Below are 26,813 nucleotides of genomic sequence, written 5' to 3'. Positions count from 1 at the left end.
TAATTAACATGTATTTTGTATGTTATGTGTATTATATACTGTATTCTTATAGTAAAGTAAGCTAGAGAAAAAAATGTTATTGGGGCACCTGGGTGGCTCAATCGGTTGAGGGTCTGACTCAGGTCATGATCTCAGTGTCATGAGATCGAGCCCCACATCGGGCTCTGCACTCATCAGGGAGTCTCCTTGAGATTCTCTCTCTCTCCCTCTGCCCCTACCCCACTCGTGCTCACTCGCTCTCTTTCTCTCTCTCGCCCTCAAATAAAATAAATCTTTAGTTTTTTATTTTTAAATTATTTTTTATTATTTATTTTTACATCTTTTTAAAAAATATTTTATTGATTGATTTTACAGAGAGAGACACAGCAAGAGAGGGAACACAAGCAGGGGAGCGGGAGAGGGAGAAGCAGGCTTCCCGCCGAGCAGGGAGCCCGATGTGGGGCTCGATCCCAGGACCCTGGGACCATGACCTGAGCCGAAGGCAGACGCTTAACGACTGAGCCACCCAGGCACCCCTATTTTTACATCTTTAAAAAAAAAAGAAAAAATGTTATTAAGAAAATCATAAGGGGGAGTGTGCCTGGTGTGGCTGTCAGCTAAGTGTCCCACTCTTGGTCTCAGCTCAGGTCTTGATCTCAGGGTCATGAGTCAGGCTGCATATTGGGCTCCACGAAGAAGAGAAAAGAAAAAAGAAAGCAAGCAAGCAAGCAAGCAAGAAAGAAAGAAAGAAAAGAAAGAAAGAAAAAGAGAGGAAGGAAAGAAAAAGAAAGAAAAGGGAAAAGGAAGGAAGAAAATCATGAGGAAAATACATTTGTAGTACTATAGTGTATTTATTTTTTAAAAATCTGCATATAATTGGACCCATGCAGTTCAAACCCATGTTGTTCAAGGGTCAACTGTATTTCTCCTGTGCATATTCCTAGAAGTAGAACTGCTGGCTCTGTACCTGTCCTTTGCAGTCACTCATGTTTCTCCTCTCGCTAGACTATAAATTCCTTTAACGGAGAGACGTCTTATTCACCGTCATCTAACCCCTCCACGTAGCCGAGAAGCTGTTGCACAGAAAGCGGGCAGACTTGTTGAACACTCCCGAGAGGCTCCTGCGTTAACTCTTTCACATTTCCGCGGGGTAAGACACAGGTGCTCAGGCTGGTGCTGTCGGCCAGCCCATCTGGATTTACTACGTTGAGGTAAAGCCACTATCACAAAATAAGTCCAAATGTGTAGTGTCCAATACCAGAATCACTTGTCTTGCTCTCATAAGGTCTCCTCCAAGTGGTGATACAGGGACCTAAATTCCTTCTGTCTGTGGCTCCGTCGTCTTCGGTAGGCAGCTTCCAAGACATTGTGCTTGCCTGCATAATACTCTGTCGTCTGAGGGGTGAGAAAAGTCTTGTCTTGAGGACTATTACAGTTTCCCTCTGACAGTTGCTCCGGGCCACCATAATCAGTCTCCAGGCTCTATATTCCTGCACGGAACTTTGGCAGTAACATCTCAGTCTTATGCTGGGGAAGATTTGGAAGATAGATCCAGTCAGTTCTGTTATAATGCAACATAGGCATTCTTGAAATTACAGCATGATTGCAGAGTCCTGTAATAAAACCACCAGGCTCGTAGGGAAAATGGGTGAAGGGCATGGCACTGAAAATATTAAAAAACGTTGTTAGTGACACAATTTTTTTTAAGATTTTATTTATTTATTTCTTTGAGACAGAGAGAGAGAGTACACACAAGCAGGGAGGAGGATCAGAGGGCGAGGGAGAAGCAGACTCCTCGCTGAGCAGGGAGCCCGATGCGGGGCTCGATCCCAGGACCACAGGATCACGAGCTGAGCCGAAGGCAGACGCTTAACCGACTGAGCCACCCAGGCGCCCCTAGTGACACAATTAAAACAAAAGACGAGAACCTAATAAAAATGATAGCACCGTTCTACACAAGTTAAGTGGTTAAGAGATACAGAAATATTATGATACACAGGTCACTTTCCCTTGAAAAGTCCTGAAGTTGGCTCATGTAAGTGGGAGTAGGGAGGGTTGCAGCTTGCGTGCTACTGGGAAGGGGTGGAGGAGGGTGATGTCAAGTCAGGGGAAGGTTGTAACAATAGGTGTGAACTGAAGGAGTCTTAGATATGGAGCGGGGCGGGGGGGCGGGGTGTGCACGCACACACTTGGTGTCTTCCGGTGCAGCACTGTTGGGCTGGATGCAATTGTCTGAGTTTAAAGTGCTTCTTCTAGATGAAATTGTTCTTCAGCAAACAGGAAATTTGTACTGTACCCAAATCCCTCCCTGATGTATCAATCCCACTGAAACAAATTCACACTTAGGAAATAAGAGCTGTAACAGAGCTGACTATACTGGGATAGTACGGGTGGTTACAAGTAGACATAAAGTGACCTCTATTGGTTGCAATATAGTTCCTGTTCGTGCACATCTTCTTGTACGGGCATATTTTTGCAGATTTTTTTTTTAAGATTTATTTATTTATTTATTTATTTATTTGGCGGGGTTGGGGGGTGGGGTGAGCAGAAGGAGACAGTCTCCAAGCAGAATCCGCACTGAGCGCAGAGCCAGACCCGAGGTTCCATCCCACGACCCTGAGCTCATGGCCTGACCCGAGGTTACGGGTCGGATGCTTCACTGACTGAGCCACCCAGGCTCCCCTGCAGAATGTTTTTGACTGCCATCATCCTCAAACCAGGTGGCTTGTTTTTAAGTAATCAAGAATTGTCTGTAGTTTGGAAACCTGTTGCTAGAGGAATATGTTCATTTCTTCCTTTCAGGTGTGTCCCTCCGTATTCTTTTCAGACCAATGTTTTCTCCTCATTGGTAATCAACACAACTCATAAATAACCCTTACTTTAATGGTTCCTCTGTGGCTTTCATTCCCTTTTACCTACGTGAAGATTGCTCTCTGTTTTCCTAATACTGCTCCAAGATACAATTATCTTCTTTGAAGGGAAAGCAGAAGGTACTCTTTAGAATACCCTTGTGTTCAAAATAAATGATAGTCTTTGGTACAAAATAGGTCGGTTTCATATTGCATTATTTTTATTGACTCTGCAATGATTTCAGGGCCCAGAATATTAGTATAATTATGAGTAGTGGTAATTCTAGTGCTCTTTGTGTTACTAATCACCAATGATATTATTAGAAATGTTACTATTAGCATTAATAAGAGTATTACTAATATTGTTACTAATATTAATATTAGCATTAATATTGTTAACTTAGTTCTGCAGTTTTACTTATTACTTATGGTACTTTTTACTATTCATATTAATTGAAACCTATGGGCCATACTACTCCTAACTGCTACCTACTACTACTAAGGGTCCATTGCATCCCAGGCCCTTTGATAAGCATTTTATCAACAATAGCTCGGGGCACCTGGGTGGCTCAGTCGTTAAGCCTCTGCCTTTGGCTCAGGTCGTGGTCCTGGGGTCCTGGGATCGAGCCCCGCATTGGGCTCCCTGCTCGGCTGGAAGCCTGCTTCTCCCTCTCCCACTCCCCCTGCTTGTGTTCCCTCTCTTGCTGTGTCTCTCTCTGTCAAATAAATAAATAAAATCTTAAAAAAAAAAAAAACAACAACAATAACACAAGGTGGATTGGCAATCCCTTTAAAAAAAAATAGCTCAAGTATTTAATCTTCACAACAACTCAGTGAGATAGGTTCTATTATTATTCCCATTTTCCAGAGGAGGACACTGACCGACAGAGAAGGTAAATAACTAACTTAGCCAAGGAAGAACAGTCAGTGTTGCAGGCTCATCGCAGGACGGTCAGGAAAGAATTCTTGAGATGTTTTATGGTGGAACTTACTCAGTGTATTTACGTAGCACGGGGACAGGACCCGTAGGCACAAAGAGCTGCACTTTTGCTGTATGAAGCTGGTGGTCATATGCTTAGTGCTCAAGGGAGAGGGGACGTGCAGGGAGTATTGATCAGAAATGTCTTCGAATTTCTACTGGTAAACTACTTTTGCAAGATTTCTCTGGTACTCATCATTCAGTTCAATATTAACTATTAACTATAGTTAATATCTATCTATCTAGATAGATAGATATTAACTATTTACAGGCAGTCATGAGATCCTTTAAGAATGTAGCAACTGGGGTGCCTGGCTGGCTCAGTTGGAAGAGCATGTGGCTCTTGATCGCCTGGTTGTGAGTTTGAGCCCCACGTTGGGTGTAGAAATAAAACTTAAAAAAAAAAAAAAAGAAGTAGCGACCAGGCTGTGTTCGATCCTTATTGGAACTATGCAGGCCATAGGTCAGCCTTCTGGGCTAAGAGGGGGCATTTTTCTGCTTCTATCCCTCATCATCAGGATCTGACCATTGCTGCAGAGTCCCTACTTGAAACCATTGTGCATAGTGAGTAAATTAATGCCCCTTTGATGTGTTTCTCATTTGCCTCCTGTGATCACATGGAGCTGCCTTTTTAGATAATACTACATTATGGCAAAGGGAATATTTATATTCTTCGTTGTATTTTATATCTTTTCAGAGCTACGGAATCAAACACTAATAGTCTCATTTCCAACAATGTGGGCATTAATGAAAATGGTTTCTTCCCTCTCTTTTAAAGCAGAATGGTTATCATTACCACCAAAGGACATAGAACAGTTAGGCATTTCACAAATCCCGAGTAACCCTCTTTATAGATAAGCATCTCCTTGCATATTCCCTACTTTCTTTTGAACCCATACTGCCTTTGTACATTTTGTTTCTGAATTAGATGAATGCAATCTACTCAAAAGAACCATAGCTGTCATGAGATATCAGAGAGTGTAAAGAAGTCTGCACCGTGGAGGTAATCTGAAATTGTAGGTAAAACTAGTTATTTTCCTCCTGGAATTATTGTTGGAGGGTCTGATTAAGAATCCCTAGTGGTGGGGCGCCTGGGTGGCTCAGTCATTAAGCATCTGCCTTCGGCTCAGGTCATGATCCCAGGGTCCTGGGATCGAGTCCCACATCGGGCTCCCTGCTCTGCGGGAAGCCTGCTTCTCTCTCTCCCACTCCCCCTGCTTGTGTTCCTGCTCTTGCTATCTCTCTCTCTCTCTCTCTGTCAAATAAATAAATAAAATCTTAAAAAAATTCCTAGTGGCATGTATATTAACTCCAGGGTGGGAACAGGTTCCTCATACTTAGCAGTGTTTATCCAGTTGGGAACAATGTAGAAGTCAGAATTAATTAGGAGCAGTTGTGTGGTCCATTTTGGGCAGCACCATATCAAGTTGCTGGTGGTTTTTAAGAACAAGATAAAGAGCCTTGAAGGAACAGAGGCTTTGAAATTACTGCAGCAACTTCTTGGAACAGATGTGGTTGCATGAGGCGTGTTAGTTGGAAGATCAGATTCCCCACTCAGAATGCAGTAGTAAATTGAATCCAGACTGTTCTATAAGGAGATGAGTTTTTTGTTTTGTTTTGTTTTTGTGACTTGCTTCCTGTTTATCATTTTCAATGACATTTACAATTAGTGCCCTTGAAACTGAGGACCACGAGTGCCAGGAAAAGTTCGTGTGTGTAGCAGTGAGTCACAGTGGTGAGAACATATGCTTTGGGATTCACTGCCCCCCACAGACACCCCGACAGCAGCATCTGGGATTGAGTCCCAGGCAAACCTGGGAAGACTCTTCCGCTTCTACCCCTAGCGGGTGGCACATCCCCTTCCCTGGGGTGAACATGGCATTTTCGGGTCAGGGAGATTCCTTCTTGACCCAGCACACGAGCTGTTATGTTACAAAAATGAGGAAATTTGATAGATTTCTTTTCCCTCTAATTTCAAATGTTATGATGAGCCATAGACCTTATTCAACTACATTCTTCAACTTTTGGGAATTTCTCTACTATTAAAACGTCCAGATTGATTGAAGGTGAGAATTCTCCTTCCTCTTACTGTGAATAGCTCACTTGTAACATATTTTGGTGCCTCCTCCTTAGGTCACATCATGAAAGGAGGAGGAAGGAGGGAAGAGAGGGCACATCTTTTTTTTTTTTTTTTTTTTTTTTGTGCATGGGTAAAAATGAAATACATCATGGTCAGAAGATGGGTTCCAAATGATAGGTGGAGCTACTATGTTCCAATTAGGGACTCTAACCTCCCCAGTGCATGGGTAAATCCACCACAGAGATACCCGAGATCTAAGGATATTTGTTGGTGACATTTTCCCAGGACTTTGAGCAAGATAAACTATTACAATTATTCCTGCTCCTTCTCTGGAGTGGTGTTTATCCCTGTGTTTCCTACTCTTTGGGCCTAACATTACTATTATTATTTTCATTTACATGGTCACTATTATTTGAGCATTCTTGATTGCACAATTGGATGTGTTGGTTCCAGTGACCTTTGTGGAAAAAAAAAAAGTGATGCTTGAGACCTTGGGATTGCAAAGTTTGGTTTTGTTGGCAGCCTTTGTTCTAAGTCCCCTGGGCAAGTGAATTGTAGCCGGTAGGGTTTCAGGGCCAGCCAGGCAGTGTTTACACGTCCCAGTGCACTATGCCTTTTGCCTCTGAGATTTCCGGTGAATGACTTCATGGGCTCCAGCATGTGACCGTTGTAGGCAGAACATTAGCAGCTTAATTATACTCCTCTTTCCTAAGCAACCACTAAATGTTGATGGGAACATGCAAAAGACACAGGCCTGTCTTTGATTGCTTTTAGCAGCTTTGCATCAGCAAGAGTGAGAGGTAGGACCTTTTCAAGGGAATTAGGATCATATAAGTAGTTATTAGGGGTTCCAGTGTTTGGCTTCTAAGAGCCATTTTGACACGCTCGTGGGATTTGGTCTCACTTACAGAAGTGGTTTCGTGCATGGATTATGGCCTTCCATTGGAGAGAAGCTGGTAGGATGGTGGATTTTTAAAGGGAAGAGGAATGAATATCAAGCGGTACTCACTGAGGTCTGGAAAAACAATCACGGGAACCCATTTTACTCAGACTTTGAGAGACCTTCTGTGGGATTCATGGACAGAAGTTGTTCCTGAAATGCTTGGGAAGTAATTCAAGGCAGGAAGAAAGGACCCTTGCTTTTTTTTTTTTTTTAAGATTATTTATTTATTTGAGAGAGAGAGAGAGAGAAGCAGATTCCCCATTGAGGAGGGAGCCCGACGCGGGGCTCGATCCCAGGACCCTGAGATCATGACCTGAGCCGAAGGCAGACGCTCAACTGACTGAGCCACCCAGGCGCCCCAGAAGGACCCTTGCTTTTTATGGAAAGATGATATAATGGGCTTTCCAGCTGAGCACCTTGTGCCCAACAGCTTTTGGAATCATGTGTCACATGTATTACATGACCAAAGATAACCTGATTTAATAGGAAAAAACCTAAACTCAACAGATTACTAGTCTGGGAATCAATGGAACACATAATCCCTGATGAGTGATAGTAATGTTTTTGAGTAAATCAGGGGTTCTTACTGTTAGGTTGGGGGTAGGGAAGACTGTAGTGCCCCCAGGGGATTTTTTTTTTTTTTTAAAGATTTTATTTATTTATTTGAGAGAGAGAGAATGAGAGCGAGTACATGAGAGGGGGGAGGGTCAGAGGGAGAAGCAGACTCCCTGCCGAGCAGGGAGCCCGATGCGGGACTCGATCCCGGGACTCCAGGATCATGACCTGAGCCGAAGGCAGTCGCTTAACCGACTGAGCCACCCAGGCGCCCAGGGGATATTTACCAATATCTGGAGATACCATTTTTGTTTGTCACACTCTGGGGAGGGGTGCTATTGGTATCCAGTGGATAGAGGCCAGAGATGCTGCTAAACATCTTACAATGCCAGGGACCATGGACACTCTGGGATTGTTTTGTGGTGGCAAGTAGCCTCTCCTGCAGTAAAGAGTGACCTGGTCCCAAAAGTCTGCACTGCCAATATTAAGAAATCCTGGTCTAAAGGTTTAGAGGAGGCAGAGACCACAGATGGAAGATGCCTGGGACCCTGAACAACTGTGTAGAGCAAAACACGCCCACATGCCTTGCCTACCTCTTCGTACTTTCACTGGACTGGGATAGCAAAAACTAACTTTGACTGAGTTCAACCATGGACACTCTGGGATTGTTTTGTGGTGGCAAGTAGCCTCTCCTGCTAATGGAAATTCGAAGCTAGGTTGAAAAAACAAAACATTCTCTCTAACATGTAGTGTGATCAGAATGCCATATGCCTGCAACTTAAATGAACAGTGCACGACCTTGTTGTCATGCCATCAAAAAGAAAAGAGTAAAAGAATGCTCATGTGTGAAGCAGGGAAAATTGATTTTATTACAGAATAAGGAAATGTAAGTTTCTGAAAGTTATTTTGCACCCTTTTGAGAATCTCAGAAGGAAGTCATTGACTCTTTATTACCTTATTTCACTTCGGAGTGTTTCTTTCATCTTGTTTGACAAAACACATCCTAATACAGCTATTAAAGTTATTATTCATGATGACGCCCGCTTTTTGACTCATGCGGAGGTAGCTTTCTAATGCCACTAGACAAGAAGTTTAGAAGAGAGAGTAATAAAGAAAGAGGCTAGGAATACGTATATGTGCAAAGATGATTGCTGAAGTAGTGATTACTGAAATCCAGAAGAAAAGAGGAAACACTTTATATGTATGACCCCCTCTAAATAGGAAGGAAAGAGGTGGTGGGAAACAAAGATGTAGGTTTTTTGTTCCTTGACTAGCCACAGTTGGTGACCCGGGCATATATATCAAATTTTATGGAATCTAAGCGATCGTCATTTGCTAGGCATCTTTTGGTGTGTACCACTAGGGAATTAAGATATAATGCTTTATGACTTTGATTTGTAGGCTGGCAAATGGGCCTGTAGGCCAAATCTGGCCCACTGCCTGGTTTTATAAATAAAGTTTTTGGGCACACGGCCACACCCATTCATTTACGTATTGTCTAGGGCTGCTTTTCGGCAACAATGGCAGAATTAAGTAGCAGCAAAAGAGATTGTATGGCCTACAGAGCCCGAACTATTTATTATATGGCCATTTACAGAAAAAGTTTGGCAACCGCTTATACTCTTATTTTATATTTCTTGAGCTAACTTTTAGACTTAGGCATCAATTTTAATCAAATAATGCTCTTGAGCATACAAAAAATGAAATATAAGCAAACGACTTAGTTAAGGTGTTCCTCAACCTTTTGTAGATGTAACATACGGAGCTCGGCCCATTTGAATCCCTTTTCAATGCAATAAGTGGTATCCACGATTTTCCGCAAAAGAGTTTCCCCAGTGCCATGGAAAGCGTCGGTTGTGCAGCATTTCTTGAATGGGTACTTCATTATTGCCTCTAAGATTTTCTTCCAAGATGCTGAAACCCATTCTACATGCTTCGATGCAGACACTTTCTTGATCTTCCCAGAAGTTTCCAAAAGAATTTTTTCTTTCAGGGACAACTCGGTCTCCTCTTCCTTCCTCAAATGGTCTTTAGTCTGTTGGCTGAATCAGGGAGGAGTTGCGGTTGTCCAATCATGACTCCAGAAATAACCAACCGATTGTGCATGCTCCAGAAGGCCAGGCTTCAAAAAGGCCATTCGTTGTAAGATGAACCTGGAGACTGTAAAATGTGAAAGGCATGCGCTTCTTAGAATTCAAGAAATACCTTAGCTTGTTTGTTTCCCAGCAAGAGGCCAGTGGTTTAGTTTCTGGTTAATGGAGGGGAGGGAAGGAAAAAAGGATCTAGTTTCAGGTTTCTGGCGGTCTTTTGTAAGCCAGGCACTACTCGTACGCTTGAGATTTTCTGTTCATTCTTTGCTTTGTTTTACCAAGCTAAATAGACTTCCTACCAAGGTGCAAAGTGAAACCTCATGGAAATGGACGTTCTTCCTGAGTCTCTAGATTTGCAGCTGCCCCGCTCCCCCCGGGCCCGCACTCATTCAGACTGCTGGCAGTGGTGCTTGGAGCTGCTAGGGAGGCTCAGGTCCCTCCGCTCAGGAGGCTTGGTGGCTTCTGCCTGGGCCGCCGCAGGATCCGATGTAAACACTTCACAATTTTACTAAGCCCTCTCCGCTTTCCTGCGTGGAGCATGGGTGTTCTGTAGAAGTCTAGAAATCCCTTGTTGGGTTAACAGGATGAGGTCATTCTTTGAGTGGCTTTCCATTCCCTGGTGTGTTTAAAAAGAGTTGTGCCTGGGGCGCCTGGGGGGCTCAGTCGTTGGGCGTCTGCCTTTGGCTCAGGTCATGATCCCAGGGTCCTGGGATCGAGCTCCACATCAGGGTCCCTGCTCAGCGGGAAGCCTGCTTCTCCCTCTCCCACTCCCCCTGCTTGTGTTCCTGCTCTCGCTGTCTCTCTCTCTGTCAAATAAATAAATAAAATCTTAAAAAAAAAAAAAAAGAGTTGTGTCTAACGCACAGGTGTTCCCATTCCTCCCAACTTCTAGCTGCTGGTGCCACGCTTCAGAGAAGTTGCTCACAGTGAACGTTAGAAAGCATCTGAGGGTCTGTTAAGTAGAGCTGTTTTTCTCAGTCTCGGGACACCCCAGCATTTGGAGTCTAGAAACTTTCTTTTTAATTTCCCTGACAGTTGGGGTCATAATATGAGGTAACCCCGAGTACAGTGGAGGGAGGGCTACTAATTTCCAGAACTCTCCCCTATAGATGAGACCCTGCACCCTGAAAAGGCAAAGGATTCAAGCCAACAGGGGGCCTAGCGGGAGGAGCCAGGCTTCGGATGTGCCAGGTGAGGGCCAGGGGTTGATGCTAGGGCCTTTCTACTGATTGTACAGCCCACTGTAGGCTGTAAGTTCTATTTTTTTCTTTATGCCAGATATGGTTATATGAGCAGCTTTCAAATTAAAAATAAAGCCTTCGCTTTTCCTATACTTTGCTTCTGTAGGATCCTCAAGGCTTTTCAAAGAGCCATGGCCATTTCCCACAGCAAAAGAACAACAAATAAATCAGTTGTACTTTAGAGCTTGGTGTGTGTGTTTCTAACTTGTTCAGGTTGAAGAGCTTCCTTACAACCTGGCAAGATACCGGAGATAAAAGGCAGTGTTGAAGGACCGCAGTGGTTGCAGATTCATTTTTCTAGAGCCCAACAAAACGAAGCAAAAGCCGTCACAGTCTGGGAGGCCAAAACCTGGTTGAGCTGTTCTCCCTGCAGGCCGATGCCCATGGCCTTCACGCCTCCCAGTCACACATGACTCCGGTAAGCCAGAGGTTTCTTGAGTTCTTTGACTTGTGGAAGCAAAGAAGGTCATATCAACAGTTAACGAGAGACTTGGGGATGAAAGAAGGGACTAACAATAGTGAAACCTAACCTGGCTCTTGGTTAGGGCCATTCTCAGAGCCCAAGAGCTTGGCCCCAGAGCTTCCCTCCCTGCTTGGCTCAGACCACAAGTCCTGATTGCCTCCAGAAGTGGAATCTAAAAGCTGTGGACACAGGGAAGCCAAATCTACCATAGATAAGAAACCTTTCTTTAAAACACACATTATCTGCAGGGATGCACTCTGCCTACAACCATTACCTCGGTCACCACTGATGCAGTTTTAGCATTTCAAACCTCTCTTGTACTAATTATAGTCTCCATTCCACATACCATAGCTTGGTAAAATAAAGCAAAGAATGAACACAAAAGTGTTCCATTTGCTTAACTAAGTGGTCCATTCAAGCAGCTTTTGCCAAATAACACAATCGTGTCTCCAAAGCGTATATCCACTCTCTACCCAGGAGAACCCCAAACTGCCGTAGCTTTTGGTTCCAAAGATATAAAATGCAAACTTTGGGCCAAGCCCAAGCTCAAGGTCCTGACCTTTTTTTCTGACCAGAAGTTTCTGGAAATGGGAAGGTTTTCTATGATGAGGAAACCTTAAGTGACTTCTACTTAAAATAGCTGTGGTTGTATGAGGCAGGTAATTGGAAGATATTAACAGATCCTGCACCCAGAGTGTAGTAGTAAATTAAATCTGGGCTGTTCTCCAGCAGATCTATTTGGAGCAAGGCATAGCCTCCTTGCAACCAACCGTGGTGGGGCGGTGCTGAGGCAGAGGCCACAGGTGTGCTTAGACTTCTTGCTCCAGGGATCATCAGCTTTTCCCTCTCGCTGTGTGTCAGTAAAGGCCAGAAAGAAAAAGGGCTTTTAATATTCAGATTCAAGGAGAGCCAACCGAAGAGAAGGTCATCTGAAACCTGAGCAGAGTGTTGGAAAACTAGGATGTATCAGGAAATGCCACATTTCTCTTTTCCTAAATCAAGCTCAGAGTGGCTTAGCCACCACCTGCCTGAGCGGAGGAGTGTACAGGGGACGGAGTCCCTGCTCCCACACTTGGGCTTATTAGGACCGTGCAAGTGGTGCCTCTGGTCTGTATTCATCATGGCCGCTGTTGCGATGCTCAGGGTCCAAGATGGTGTTGGAAGGTGGGTGCCTTGGCCGATGGCCTGCTCTTCCTCCCGATGAGGTTGGCCTCTGCACCTTCCCTGCAGCACACAAGGCTGCAGACCTGGTGGTCTTTCTCTAAGCCCTTGACCAGATGGTCCCAGAAAACATCTACCGCCTCTAGGGCCCAGACTGGGGCTGAGACCAGGTATCTGGGTCTCCAAGGGCTCCATTGTGCATGGAAGCCACCAGCTGGCTGGCCCAGGCTGGGGGACCCTAACTCTTCCTGGGGCTGGGTCACTCCCTTCTCCCTCACCCTTTAGAGTCTTCTCCAGCTCCAGACCTTCACAGGCTTAGCCTTTCTTTTTTTTTTAAAGATTTTATTTATTTATTTGAGAGAGAGAGAAAGCATGAGGGGGGGAGGGTCAGAGGGAGAAGCAGACTCCCCGCTGAGCAAGGAGCCCGATGCGGGACTCGATCCCGGAACTCCAGGATCATGACCTGAGCCGAAGGCAGTCGCCCAACCAACTGAGCCACCCAGGCGCCCAGGCTTAGCCTTTCGAGTGAGGATCAGCCAACTGTTCTGTAAAGGACCAGCTTTGCTGGCCATGGTCTCTGGCACACCTATTCAGCTCTGCCATTGTCATGTGAAAGCAGCCACAGACAATTGGTAAATGGATGAGTTTGGGTGTTCCAATAAACCTTTTTTATGGACACTGAAATTTGAAACTTTCATGTGTCACGAAATACTAGTTGTTCATTTCTTCCAAGCATTTAAAAATTTAAAACCATTTAGGGCGCCTGGGTGGCTCAGTTGTTAAGCGTCTGCCTTCGGCTCAGGTCATGATCCCAGGGTCCTGGGATCGAGCCCCACATCGGGCTCCCTGCTCTGCGGGAAGCCTGCTTCTCCCTCTCCCACTCCCCCTGCTTGTGTTCCTGCTCTCACTATGTCTCTCTCTGTCAAATAAATAAATAAAATCTTAAAAAAAATAAAAAAAAAATTTAAAACCATTTAAAAACCATTTCCAACCATTTAAAAACCATTCTTAGCTTGTGTGTGGTACAAAAGCAGGTGGTAGGCCCCATCTGGCTGGTAGACTGCAGTTTGCTGACCCCTGCTTTAGAAAACCGAAGCTTTTTGTCTTTCCTCAGGGGCAGTGGATGCCCGGATGGCCAGGAGAAGATATAAACAATTCTTCAGTTTTGGGTTTGGTTTGTTTTTGTCTTGTTTTGTTTTTTAAGATTTTTTTTTTTAAAGCTTTATTTATTTGAGAGACAGAGAGCACGTGTGCGTGTGCACAATTGGGCAAACGCACATGAGAGTGGGGGGAGGAGCAGAGGGAGAGGGAGAGAAACCGACTCCCCACTGATCGCGGAGCCCGACGTGGGGCTCGATCCCATGACCCTGAGGTCATGACCTGAGCTGAAATCAAGAGTCAGATGCTCAACCGACTGAGCCACCCAGGCGCCCCTAAGATTTTATTTTTATTTTTATTTATTTATTTATTTTTTTTAAAGATTTTATTTATTTATTTGAGAGAGAGAATGAGAGACAGAGAGCATGAGAGGGAGGAGGGTCAGAGGGAGAAGCAGACTCCCTGCCGAGCAGAGAGCCTGATGCGGGACTCGATCCCGGGACTCCAGGATCATGACCTGAGCTGAAGGCAGTCGCTTAACCAACTGAGCCACCCAGGCGCCCCCCTAAGATTTTATTTTTAAGTAATCTCTACACCCAGTGTGGGACTTGAACCCACAACCCCGAGATCAAGAGTCACACATTCTACCAACTGAGCCAGCCAGCCCCCCAGTTTTTGTTTTTGAACATAATTTCAAATCACGCTTTGCATGCTGGTCCCGGCCTCCTCTGTACTTCAGCTCCTCCTTCCTTCAGGGACCCTTGGTGCTGCTCTAGCACATCATGTCTGGTCAGGATGCTGAGTCGGTGGTCCTCCAACTCTGATGTATAGCAGAATCACCTGGAGAACCAATAAGGAATACAGAGCATTTGATCAATTTCCCCGAGTAATTCTGACGCTCTCCCGATTTTGAGACGCCCCCTGGCATCAGTATGTGGTTTCATACCGTCCTGCTTTTAGACCAGCTATTTGCTTTGCCAGGAATGGTTTATCTCCATCCTTCCTCTGGTCTACGTTACCTACTCTTATCTTGTAAAAACATGTCAACTGGTAGTGCCTCAGACTCCCTGACCCCTATCTTATTTTGAGCTCTGAAAGCAAGCTGCATATAACTTTTTGATGGCACAATTACCAGACCTTACTTTGATTGAATGTATAGTTGCTTATCTTTCCAACCAGTATGTAAGCTTCTAGACTGGACCTGGTCTCCTTTGATCTTTTCTTTCTTTCTTTCTTTTTTTTTTTTATCTTTTATTTCTAACCTTGTATCATACCAATCATAACATAGATTCAATAACAGATGGTGGGATGAATGAATGAATGAATACACCGAGAGAATGGAGGGCAAGTGATAAGGAATGGGCAAGAGATGAAAGGCGTGAATAAATAGAGATTTCCAGTATTTCGGTCTCGTTCCCCAGCTTTTACTGTGAGCAGTGATCTATCTGGGCTTATTTTGCTTCCTCTCAGTGTCTGGGGTCCTCTTGTCAGTTCACACTCATTGAATGACCTGGACCAGTGGTTCTCAAACTGCGGTCCCTGAACGAGTTTCTTCAGCCTCACCTGTTAAAAATGCACCTTTGGCAGCTGCACCCCAGCTTCCCTGAGTCAGAAACTCCATCAGTGTTTTATAGCAAGTCCTCCAAGTGATTCTGATGAGGCCCCACGTTTAAGGACTATCATGTTTAGATCACTGGTTCTCAAACTTGGCTGCCCATTGAAACCATCTAGAGAGCTTTAAAAACTACTGATGCCTGTGTCCCCGTCCCCAGTCCAGTGTTGTGCTGATAAGTGTTTAACAGTCGACTCCCCGGAAGATGAAGAGCCCTGATTTATAGCGTGTGCCCATTTCTGTGGTATAAATACTCCCACCGTGGCCACTTTCAGGCTAGTGACATTAACATCGCCGAGCACGGAGTTGGGAAGACATGTGCATATTGGCTCTCAGGAGCTACTAGGAGCAAGCTGGCTTCAGCACACATTGGTTCCATCCTCAGAGCTCCAGCTTAATCAATCCAGGTTGTGACCTGGGCATCAGGATGTTTTTAGAAATGCCCCAGGTGATTCCAATGTGAAGCACAGTTTGCGCTCCACAGCAGTAGAGTACGTGTGAAATAAATTAGTGAATCAAATTCCTATCACCCAGTCATGGGCAAAATACTTCCTGCTTTTTCGATTTCATCCTTTCCATACCATGACAGAAGCAAGTTCTGTAGGGAAGCCACTGATCTTCAAGCCAAGAACAAAAACTGTGTTAAAATGTTATGTATTTCTCCGAATTTTCTTCTCAAAAAATGTTTGTGTAAATATAAGACTAAGTGTGATGTTAAAAATCTGTATAATTACAATCAGATTTAGCTTACATTCAGTAATTTAAATCAAAATTTTTTGGTCATCAAATATTATATTTTAGACAAGGGAATTTTTTCCTCACTATACAAGTGTATTTTAAGACCGTGATTGATGTTGTGTCTGTTTTAAAATCGGTTTCAGAGGCGCCTGGGTAGTGCAGTCGGTTAAGTGTCGACTCTTGGTTTTGGCTCAGGTCGTGTTCTCAGGGTCGTGAGAGTGAGCCCCGAGTTGGGCTCCATGAGGAGTCTTCTTGGGTTTCTCTCTCCCTTTCCCTCTGCTCTTCCTCCCCCACGCTCGCACGTGCGCACTCTCTCATAAATAAATAAATCTTGAAAAAATAATAAATAAAATAAAGTCAGTTTCAAATATTCTAAACTTAAGGAAAACAGCAATGTTTTTATTCTAAACATTAGAATAAACTACAATATACAGTTTGACTAAGAGGCACAGGGAAGATAAAGACATGTGGCATTTTGAAAAAGATGTAAAAAAGATAAACCATAAGGTGATTTTCTTTTATGTGGCTTGTCATAGTCATGTTTGAAAAATGCAATTTCTCAGATCCTCTGGAAGAAAAATGGCTTAATAAGAGCAACAAATATATAATTGATTAAAATAAAGATGAATAATTTATTCTAGTGTGACATTTGGTTTTCTGTGGATGAATAAAAATAAAAAGCCACGATGCATGGGTTACTCTTCATATACTTAGATGAAATCACCACTAATGGAAAGATGCTATTAATTAATGTCCATTAAATACAAATAAATCTGGAAACCTCACCTACTGGATTATAGGCGATAGTGATTAACTGGATCTTAAACCAATTATTCATTCCAAAATACTCATATAGTATGGGAGCAAGGAAGGTGGATGTGGTTTTCATGAAACAAGGTTGACCAAGAGTGGATGATTATTGAATCAGAGTGATAGTCACATGGAGAGTCATTAAATTATTCTCCACTTTTATGTATGTTTGAAATTTTCCATGATAAAAGTTTTAAAATATTCATTTCAGTTTTATTGTTTATATCTGGTGTGCTAGGCAGAGTGGAAAATATAGAAGGAGCAAGAGACAATAAAGATACATTCTAACTCACTGGCCTGGCGGTCCATATTCATACATTTTTCAGATGTTTGAAGGTTACCGCTTATATATGCAAACTTTGAAAAGCAATTTTAGTAGAATTTTTTCCAAAATGTTACTGCCTGCCCTGTGTTCTTAAACTTGGAATACTGAATATATTTCTACCTTGTCTTGATAACCCAGGTCCATTCTCACTTCAGACAGTGTGTCCGGTCAGTCAAACACCAAACATTTACTGAGCGCTGAGGATGGGTTAGGAACTGGGGCTGTGCCATTGAATAAAGGAGACAAGAATCCCGCCCTCGTGGCACGTTTATTCTACTGGCTGTTGGGATGTTTAGGTGGGGTTAGGTGAGAACTTTTGAGTAAGAAGATACACCAAATGGCTCAGAGTCCTGTATTTTTTCCGGCTCTTTTGTCTGTTATTTGTAGTTAATTTCTTTTTTTTTTTTTTTTAAAGATTTTATTTATTTATTTGAGAGAGAGAGAATGAGAGAGAGCACATGAGAGGGGGGAGGGTCAGAGGGAGAAGCAGACTCCCTGCCGAGCAGGGAGCCCGATGCGGGACTCGATCCGGGGACTCCAGGATCATGACCTGAGCCGAAGGCAGTCGCTTAACCGACTGAGCCACCCAGGCGCCCTGTAGTTAATTTCATTCATCTCATTTCTCTGAGTTGTTGCTTTTGTTACCTCTCAGCCTACCACGATTTTTTTTTTCTTTTAGTTAGTTGATTTAGACTTTCTTTCTTCTTTTTTTTTTTAAGATTTTATTTAATTTGACAGAGAGAGACACAGCGAGAGCAGGAACACAAGCAGAGGGGAGTGGGAGAGGGAGAAACAGGCTTCCTGCCGAGCGGGGAGCCCGATGCGGGGCAGATTTAGACTTTCTTGCCTAGTATTTGGGTCCTTGCTACTGTAATCTGCATGATATGATCACTAGATTTGTTATAAACATGAAAGAAAAATAAGACACACTAGACTTTGAGTAAATTCCTGAGTTGTGGGTGAGTGGCTCTTGCTGTCTTCTCCACCCCCGTCCCCCAATTATTTTTGTGTTTCTAGATAGCTGAGGTCCTTAGATGTGTGAGTCATTCATTTGGCATTTAATAAATAGTTACTAAGCACATACTATGTGCCAAATACTATTCCAGGACCTGGAGGATATAGGATATAAAACGTGCATATGATGTATGCTCTGACAGCTAGGAGAAAGTACAAGAGTTTGTAATATTCTGTGCTAGACAGAGAAGCATTTGCAAAGGCACCTCACCAGGCGGGGGGTGGGGGGTTTAGGGAAGGGTGTGGAATCTGGAAGGGGATGAGGGGCGTTTCATCGTGAACTTGTAACATTTGACATGCTTCTGAGATGTACAAGTGGAAACATCCTGGAGATAGCTGGCTTTCCTCTTGTCTCTCATTGCGTAACAAACCACCCTAAAACTTAATGGCTTAAAATAACAACAGTGTATTATTTCTCACAATTCATTGGGTTTTCGGGACAGTTCCACTGCTGGTTTTGCTTGAGCTCGCTCATATGGCTGCATTCATCCGGGACGACAGCTAGGCTGGAAGGTCCAATAGAGCCTCACACGCTTGTTTGGCAGTGGCTCTCTGCTTGGCTGGGGTAGCTCGGTTCTTCTCCATGTGGTCTCTGATCCTGTAGGACACCAGATCGGCTTTCTTCCTTTCATGGTTTCTGAGCAGCATTCCAAGGCTGTGGAAGCAAAAGTGACCAGGCTTCGTTAGGCCCAGCTTTGGGAGGCACATAACTGATTTCAGCTACAAGCAATTTTCAAGACCAGCCCGGCTTTGAGGGATTGGGAAACAGACTCATTTTCTTATAGGGAGGAGCACAAAGGCACCTTGCAAAGGGTCTTTGCACACAGGACGGGAAGAAGTCATGGCCACATTTTATAATCTATTGCAGTCGGAGAGATGCTTCTGAAGCTCAAGTGATTCGGATGGAAGATAGAGATTTGGAAGTTATCAATGTACAAATTAAAGGCTTCTAAATCCTGGCTGCACATCAGATTCCCCTGTGGAACAGGGTGGTTTTCCATATGCTCCACATGCAATAATGGTGATTCTTTTTTTTAAGTAGACTCCTGCTTTGCATGGAGCCCAGCATGGGGCTTGAACTCATGACCCTGAGATCAAGACCTGAGCTGAAATCAAGAGGCAAAGGCTTCACCAGCTGAGCCACCCAGGAGCCCCAATAATGGCGATTGTTATGCAAGAAAGAGATGTCCCCCTGGGGACTCAGTGGTAGAGCATGCGGCTTTTGATTTCAGGTCAGTCCTGAGTTCAAGCCTCACATTGGGCATAGAGCTTACTTTAAAAAAAGAGAGAGAGAGATGCCCCAAAATGTTGGGTGGGAGAACACAGGACTTCACAGAAAAAAATAACGTACTAGATACCAACAAGTAAAGAATCCAGTCTTACTTCCTGTGGTGATTCTATGGAAACTAGGTTAACAAATTGGCTTTCATCCCTAGTCTTAACCACAACGCTCATTGCCCACATGAGGATTTATTGTGTTCAATAAAGAATTTGTAATAAAATTAAAACTTCATGAATTCCTAAATAGCTTCTTTAGTGTTCTAAAACAAAAAGTGGTGTATTTGTTTCTTTCCCAGAATTCATTCAGACGTGAGCTGGGTTCAGAGCCCTCACTTGCCATTAACTATCGTGGACATCACCCTGCTAGTCATCTGTTGCTATTGGATACCAGAGAGATGAGGGAATTCTCTTGAGGTAGTTATAGGACAGTCCAGAAGAGCCCTGAACAAGAAAATGTTGCTTAGAGGAAATGGAACTTTACTATTTCTTAGTGTTCTTAACTCCCTAGTGCTGTCCTGTCCACCAGTAGCCACTAGCCACTAGCCACATGTGTGTATTCATATTAATTTTAAATTCATTACGTTACATAAAATGAAAAATTGAGTTCCTCATTTGTACCAGCCATATTTCTTTTTCTTTTTTTCTTTTTTAAGTAGGCTCCACACCCAATGTGGGGTTTGAACTCACAACCCTGAGATTGAGTCGCATGCTCCAGGGGTGCCTGGGGGGCGCAGTCAGTTAAGGCGCCTGACTCTTGGTTTTGGCTCAGGTCGTGGTCTCTGGGTCATGAGATTGATCTCTGTGGGGCCCTGTGTTCAGCACAGAGTCTGCTTAGAACTTTCTTTCCCTCTACCTCTGACCTCCCCTCCCCTGCTTTCTCTCTCTCTAAAATAAATAAATAAATTTTTTTTTTTTTAAAAAAAGGTCACATGCTCCACTGACTGAGCCAGTCATGTTTCAGGTGCTCAATAGCTACATGTGACCAGTGGGTACCATTTTGGACAGTGCAGATGTACATTTTCCATCAATGTGGAAAGTTCTATTGGAAAGCACCTTTCTGACATGTCTTGTCCAATTAAGAATAAAACAGGTGGGGCATCTGGGTGGCTCAGTCAGTTAAGCGTCTGCCTTCAGCTCAGGTCATGATCTTGGGGTCCTGGAATCGAGCCCCAAGTGGGGCTCCCTGCTCAGCAGAGAGTCTGCTTCTCCCTTTCTCTCTCCCTCTGCCTCTCCCCCTGCTCGTGCTCACTCTCTTTCTCTCTCTCAAATAAATAAATAAAATCTTTAAAAAAAAAGAATAAAACAGGTAATGCCAGTGTTAGATCTCCATGATGTGGATTAAAATTAAGGGTAAAGGGTAATTTCCTATGTGATCTAAAATACCCATTGCGATGCATTATGGATCAATTAAAATAGATTTTAGGTGGAGGCTGGGGACCGAGAATAAAATATGATTATATTCAAGACCATTTGTGAATAAAAAGAGTTTAGATATAGGTTACATACCGATGGACTTAGAGAAAACCTAACCAAGCTGGAATGAGGGGCCCAAACTAACAAAATAAAATCTAACAAGGCTAAATGTAAATGCTTATACTGTTAACTTAAATCAGGGCTTGACAAACTTTTTCTGTAAAGAGCCAGCTAATAAATATTTTTGACTTTGCAGGCCAGCCAGTGTCTGTTGTAACTACTCAACTCTGACACTGTAGCATGAATGCAGCCATAGAAAGTATGTAAAAAATTGTACGGGGCTATGTTCCAATAAAACTTTATTTACCAAGAATGGTGGTGGGCTGGACTTGGTTTGCTGGCTATAGTTTATTGACCCTTGCACTTGGTCAGTTGTTCAGGTGCAAAATGAGGAAGTTCGGCCTAACAGCTATTCACCTGACAGTGTCCTGGCGGTCTTTGGTTGGCTGGGGGCTTGACTTGAGCCAGTTGCCTTAGGGAATGCCATTTAAGTCTATGTTAAGAGACACGTTCCATCCAAAGTCAGGGAATGAAGAATTCTATTGTAGTTTACAATAGGAGTTTACAGTCAGTTTGGATATTGACAATCTGTATGTTGCATGGGATGTTCAAGGATTTGGAAAGTGAATAAGAGGAGAATGGAAGGAACTGGGGTCTAACTTAATGATGGTGAATTATTGCCAGATGTGAGTATAGCTGTCCTCAAGTATTTGAAGTCCGGCCACATGGCAGGAGGTGTGATTTATCTGAATAATTCTAGAGATTAGAAATAGAACCAATAGGTACAAGTTTATAAAAGGAGAACTTTAAGAATATTATAGTTGTTTCGGGGGCACCTGGCTGGCTCAGTCAGTAGGTTGTGGGTTCAAGCCCCACGTTGGGTGTGGAGCCTACTTAAAATGAATGAATGAATGAATAAATGAATGACTATTATAGTTTTTTCAAAATGGGCTACCTTACAAAGTAGTTTTCCACAACCGAAGGGTTTTAGAAAAAGGATGTATAGTTATCTATGAGTTGATTGAAGAATTTGTTCTAAAAATGGGTGGAAGGTTATAAAGATAATCATCTAAGTTGTTGTTCTATCAGATTAGAACTAAATGTAGAGACATCTCAACCCTAAGTAGCTTAAGGAAAAAAGAAAATCTAGGGGCGCCTGGGTGGCTCAGTCTGTTAAGTGTCCTGCTCTTGGTTTCAGCTCTGGTCATGATCTCAGGGTTGTGGGATCAGGCTCCGTGCTCAGCGTGAAGTTTGCTTGTCCCTCTCCCTCTGCTCTTCCCCCTGCTCGCGTGCTCTCTCTCTCAAATAAATAAATAAAATCTTAACAACAAAAAAAAAAAGAAAGAAAATCTATTGGCTTACACAACTAAAAGGACCCAGGATAGGTCTGACTTCCGACATGGCTGGGTCCAGAGGTCTTACCGAAGTCTTTAGGTCAGGCTGGCTACATAATTAGTGGGGCCAAATACAAAATAAAAATGCAGGGTCCCTTGGTCAAAAAACAAGAATATCGAAATGGTGACTGCATAGCATTAAGTCAAGGGAGGGGCCCTTCCAAACGGAAGGCTCTATGAAACTTCACAGGCTGCGGGCCCATGAGGCCGGCCCCGTCTCTCCATCTTTGCCTCTCGCCTCTAGTTTTCTCTAGATTAGTCCCATTTTTCAGCAGCCTTTGTTCACTGGCAGCTCAAGGCTTGTATTTTTTTTTTTTAGCTGCAGAAGAATGTTCCTCTCCCCTGGTACTAGCAGCAGATACCAGATAATTTCAAATAAACTTTTCTTACCTCTGATTTCGAACACACGGTGGTGCTCCCTTTGGCCGGGACTGGGTGACCTGTTTACCCCCAAATCCGAGAGCAGAGTCAGCACTACTCAAACCATAAGGACCATGAGAGAGAGGGATAGTTCCAAAATGAAAAACACGGAGGAGTTACTTGAAGAAGGGGTAATGCATGCAGAGTAGTCCAACAAGAAATGTCTACTCTGTTCAGCAAACAACCATGAGTGATAATGAGGTGACCACTCAGAGTAAGAGAAAGTCTTAATTTGGAAATCTTGCCAATAACTGAACAGATTCCCTTCACTCTGAAGAGTTGGCTCAATTTTAAAATTCAGTTTTCTCAGGTATGCAAGCAAGATTTTTCCTGTCTCATGTATATTCAGTATAACATTTGTATTCTTAGCCTTATTCTTACTTAAAAAAACGATCTGTCAAGATTTTGAGATCCAACACTTATTGCCCTGCCTTGAAATTATTTTAATCAAAGAAGAATATTCCCTGGAACCCTATTATATTTCCCAGGCCCATCTTTCATTTAAGACTTTGTTCAGTTTCTTAGGAGAGGAAATATATATCTATGTTAGTCAATATTTTCTGTACTGGTCAGTCCTGCTGCTGAGTCAGTACATTGTTTAATAAGCTCTGCTCAAAACTTGGCATTTTTGGTGAAATCACGAGTCTGATGCCTGAAAAGGTGAAGAGAACCAGGTAGCATGAGGAGCATGAAGCGTTGTCATTGTAATGGATCCACCCACCACACGTGCAAATCAGCTCAGCCAGGACATCCCTTCTAATCCAGTGGTATCTGACCTTATTTTTCTTGTCACATTTGACACCTTGGGGCATCTGACTTAACTAACCATTATATTTTGGTCAGTTTATCAGGGGAGGCGGGGGATAGTTGGTTACCCTCTGCCCCGGCCATAGCTCCGTGCAGCTCATGGAGAACCCTTTTCTGAAGTCAGCTGCACCGAGGCAGAAGTTAAACACAGGGTCTCTGCTGCTGGACTTCTGGGGTGAAGAGAACCAGGTAGCACGAGGAGCTTTCTAAATTGACTTCCCTGAACTAAGTTAGAAATTAAAGTTGGGTTGAGGTGCCTGTTTTGGGCTCATTAAGTCTTGTAGTGTTTTCTCCGAAATGGCAGGTCTCCCGGGACAAATCAAGGAAATGTTATCTGTAAATTCCCTGAAAATCAGAAGGGCACAATTTTCTGATAATCTTTAATTATTCTTCACTAGGACTGCATATTGAAAATGGAGCACATCACCTGGGTAGATAAAGGAGACACGTGAAAGGAAAAAAAGATGGAAAGAAACGTTCATGTGTGAATTCACTCACAAAGCAGTCTGTGGCACAGTTGGGTTTTTTTTAAAAGTCCCAGGCTACTTTCGTATCTTTGCTAACAGAACTACACCAATTTAAAACATACCACAGCTTTAGGAAACAGGAATAAAAATCCTGAACATCAAACAAATGCACATTTGGAAGCAGCCTTTTGAAAAATAGTTGCCTGACTAGACCTACAGAGATGGCCCTGAGTGTCCCATGCATTCCTACACTGCGTAGGACACCATCACTGAGTTTGATTCCAAAGTTCAAGTCATTGTCTCCAGGGGCTGCTCACATACTGAAAGGGATAAATACCCCCACTACGTGCTCGGCCTTGAAACAAATTGTAATGAAAACCATCACCCGTAGCTACAAAAAAATTAAAATAAGAGTTCTACCAATCCATTTTCCCTCTGTAAGCCATCAACGGTTCTAACATCGCACATTTCCCCCAGTAAATGCTCACGTAAAAACTAAGGTTTGTGTTATATAAGGATGTCTCATGGCAAATGGGTGAGGCAACACGCAATTCCTCAGCTCCTACTTCAAAGGACTCATTCAAGTTTTAGGTAAAGGATGGGCATAGTCCCCATGGAAGCGGTTATTGACCATGGATGAGCAAAGGACTCCCGTGTGGAGATTTTTTTTTAAGATTTTATTTATTTATTTGATACAGAGAGAGATATCGAGAGAGAGAGCATAAGCAGGGGGAGTGGCAGGCAGAGGGAGAGGGAGAAGCAGACTCCCCACTGAACAAGGAGCCCGATGCGGGGCTTGATCCCAGGACCCCGGGATCATGACCCTAGCTAAAGGCAGACGCCTAACCAACTGAGCCACCCAGGCTCAGTGTGGAGATTTTATAGAGGATAGGTGCCCAGGCGTCACCCGACACCCACCAAATCAGAATTCTGGGGATGGTGTTCTGAAATGGGTACAAAATTAACCCCCCACAAGTGAATCTCGTTAAGAATTAGTGGAGCAAGATGAAACCAAGAACCGTCTCTTGAAAAAAAAAAAAAAAAAGAACCGTCTCTTGCACCATTAGACCTCATGCCGGGGCTGACTCTTGCAACAGTCCTTCCACACCTGTAATCACCCATCCTCCCACCCCCATCTTTTTTTCCCCCTTGGCTCACTCCCTCTCACAATTCCTGGAATGGAAAATACCTCAAAGGGGCAACCTGTTCACTGGTTCATTTTTAAAATGTCATTGCAGGGGTGCCTGGGTGGCTCAGTTGGTTGAGTGTCCCACTCTTGATTTCAGCTCAGGTCATGATCTCAGGATCATCAGATCGAGCCCTGCTTCAGGCTCCATGCTCAGCGAGGAGTCCGCTTCACTCCCTCTCCCTCTGCCCTCCTCCCGCCCAACTCCTGTGTGTGCATGCTCTCTCTCTCTCTCAAAGAAACAAATCTTTTTTAAAAAAAATAAAATGTCATTGTAAATGTAAGCAATTCTGGCCTCCATAAGTAACAAAGGGGAAAAATGGAGTGCTAATGGTGGGGATAGTTTAAGGAACTCAGTTTATTCCCAGGGGCTCCATTTATCAAATCCCACTGTAACTTAATTGCATATTCACCAAAAATCATTACATTTTGGTAGTTTTTGAATTACATTACCCCTGGTCATAAAATTCCCTCCAATAAGAAATCACAGCTGTCAAGTCCAGTCTGATTAAAAGGAATGACAGATGATCTGCAGTGCTGCAGATGATGTTTTTGGCTGCCCATTACTTCATTTGAAAGATGATTAACTGATTATAAAAGGAAACCCATAGGTACAATTACAGGGCCCCACACCATAAATAATTTTAAAGGCGAGTAATCTGTATTTTTCGTGTCTTTTATTGTTTGCATACAGTTCCTTGCATTGCCTCTACCCCAAGGCATTTCAACTCTGTACTTCATGTAAAACATCTGTTAAAAATCTCACCAGTGGGGTGCCTGGGTGGCTCAGATGGTTAAGCCTCTGCCTTCAGCTCAGGTCATGATCCCAGGGTCCTGGGATCCAGTCCCACATCCGGCTCCTTGCTCAGCGGAGAGCCTGCTTCTCCCTCTCCCTCTCCCTCTGCACCTCCCCCTGCTCATGCTCTCTCTCTCTCTCTCTATCTCTCTGTCTCAAATGAATAAATTAAAAAAAAAAAATCTTAAAAAAAAAATCTCACCAGCAATGCACACCATGATCTTAAGACTAGAATTAGAGTCCTCCCTGCTAATACCTAGAATGCCTGTGTCTCGTGAAGCATGGCATTCTCTTCAAACAAGAAAGCAGGGGTAGTCTGTTCTTCCTTCCTACTGTCATACTTTTATAGTACTTGCGAGTGGCTGGGATCTTTGGTTTTAAAAAAGGGCTCCATATAATAATTATTATTTTTTAAATGGAATCTTCCAGGGCCTCCTGGCTGGCTTAGTCGGTACAGCATGTGACTCTTGATCTTGGCGTTGTAAGTTGGAACCCCACGTTGGGTGTAGAGATTACTTAAAAATAGCAATCTTTAAATGGAATCTCCCAAAGTGCTTGTTGGTGCTGTTTTCTATTTTACTTACTGTATGTCATGTGAAATATGACAGTATCCCAAAGAAAGGACTTAAATAATTTTTGGTGATGACAGCCATAGTATATTTTGATACCTTGGCTATTCAAAATTGGTAACAGCGACTTCCTAACAGCAAAATACTAAAGAAAGCCGAGGCTCAAATGTGTCTTTGGTATGTGACATGATGATAGAAAGAGAATTTCATCAAGAGGAAAATAAATAATAATGTATCTGTTCATAGAATGAAAACTGGGCTGTGAATTCTCTCTTTAAGATTTTTTATTTATTTATTAGAGAGAGAGTGAGCGAACACGAGGGGGGACAGGGGAAAGGGAGAAGCAGACTCCCCACTGAGCCGGGAGCCTGACGTGGAGCTTGATGCCAGGGCCTGAGCCGAAGGCAGATGTTTAACTGATTGAGCCACCCAAGCACCCCTGGGCCATGAATTCTGGGAAGGAAATAAAACTATGTTATAAAT

At 43.4% G+C, this 26,813-nt stretch overlaps 1 protein-coding gene across 1 annotated transcript in view; it reads left to right on the top strand.

Moving 5' to 3' along the window:
- FRMPD4 (FERM and PDZ domain containing 4) overlaps nucleotides 1-26,813 on the top strand; it is a 551,128-nt gene that overhangs the window by 15,944 nt on the left and 508,371 nt on the right. The window lies entirely within an intron of this gene.

Source organism: Leptonychotes weddellii, chromosome X (genome assembly GCF_054177405.1).
Source record: "Leptonychotes weddellii isolate Sample4059 chromosome X, ASM5417740v2, whole genome shotgun sequence".
In the NCBI taxonomy this organism is placed as follows: Eukaryota; Metazoa; Chordata; class Mammalia; order Carnivora; family Phocidae; genus Leptonychotes; species Leptonychotes weddellii.
The sequence above is the reverse complement of the archived record's forward strand: the minus strand, read 5'-3'. Positions and strand labels throughout refer to the sequence as shown.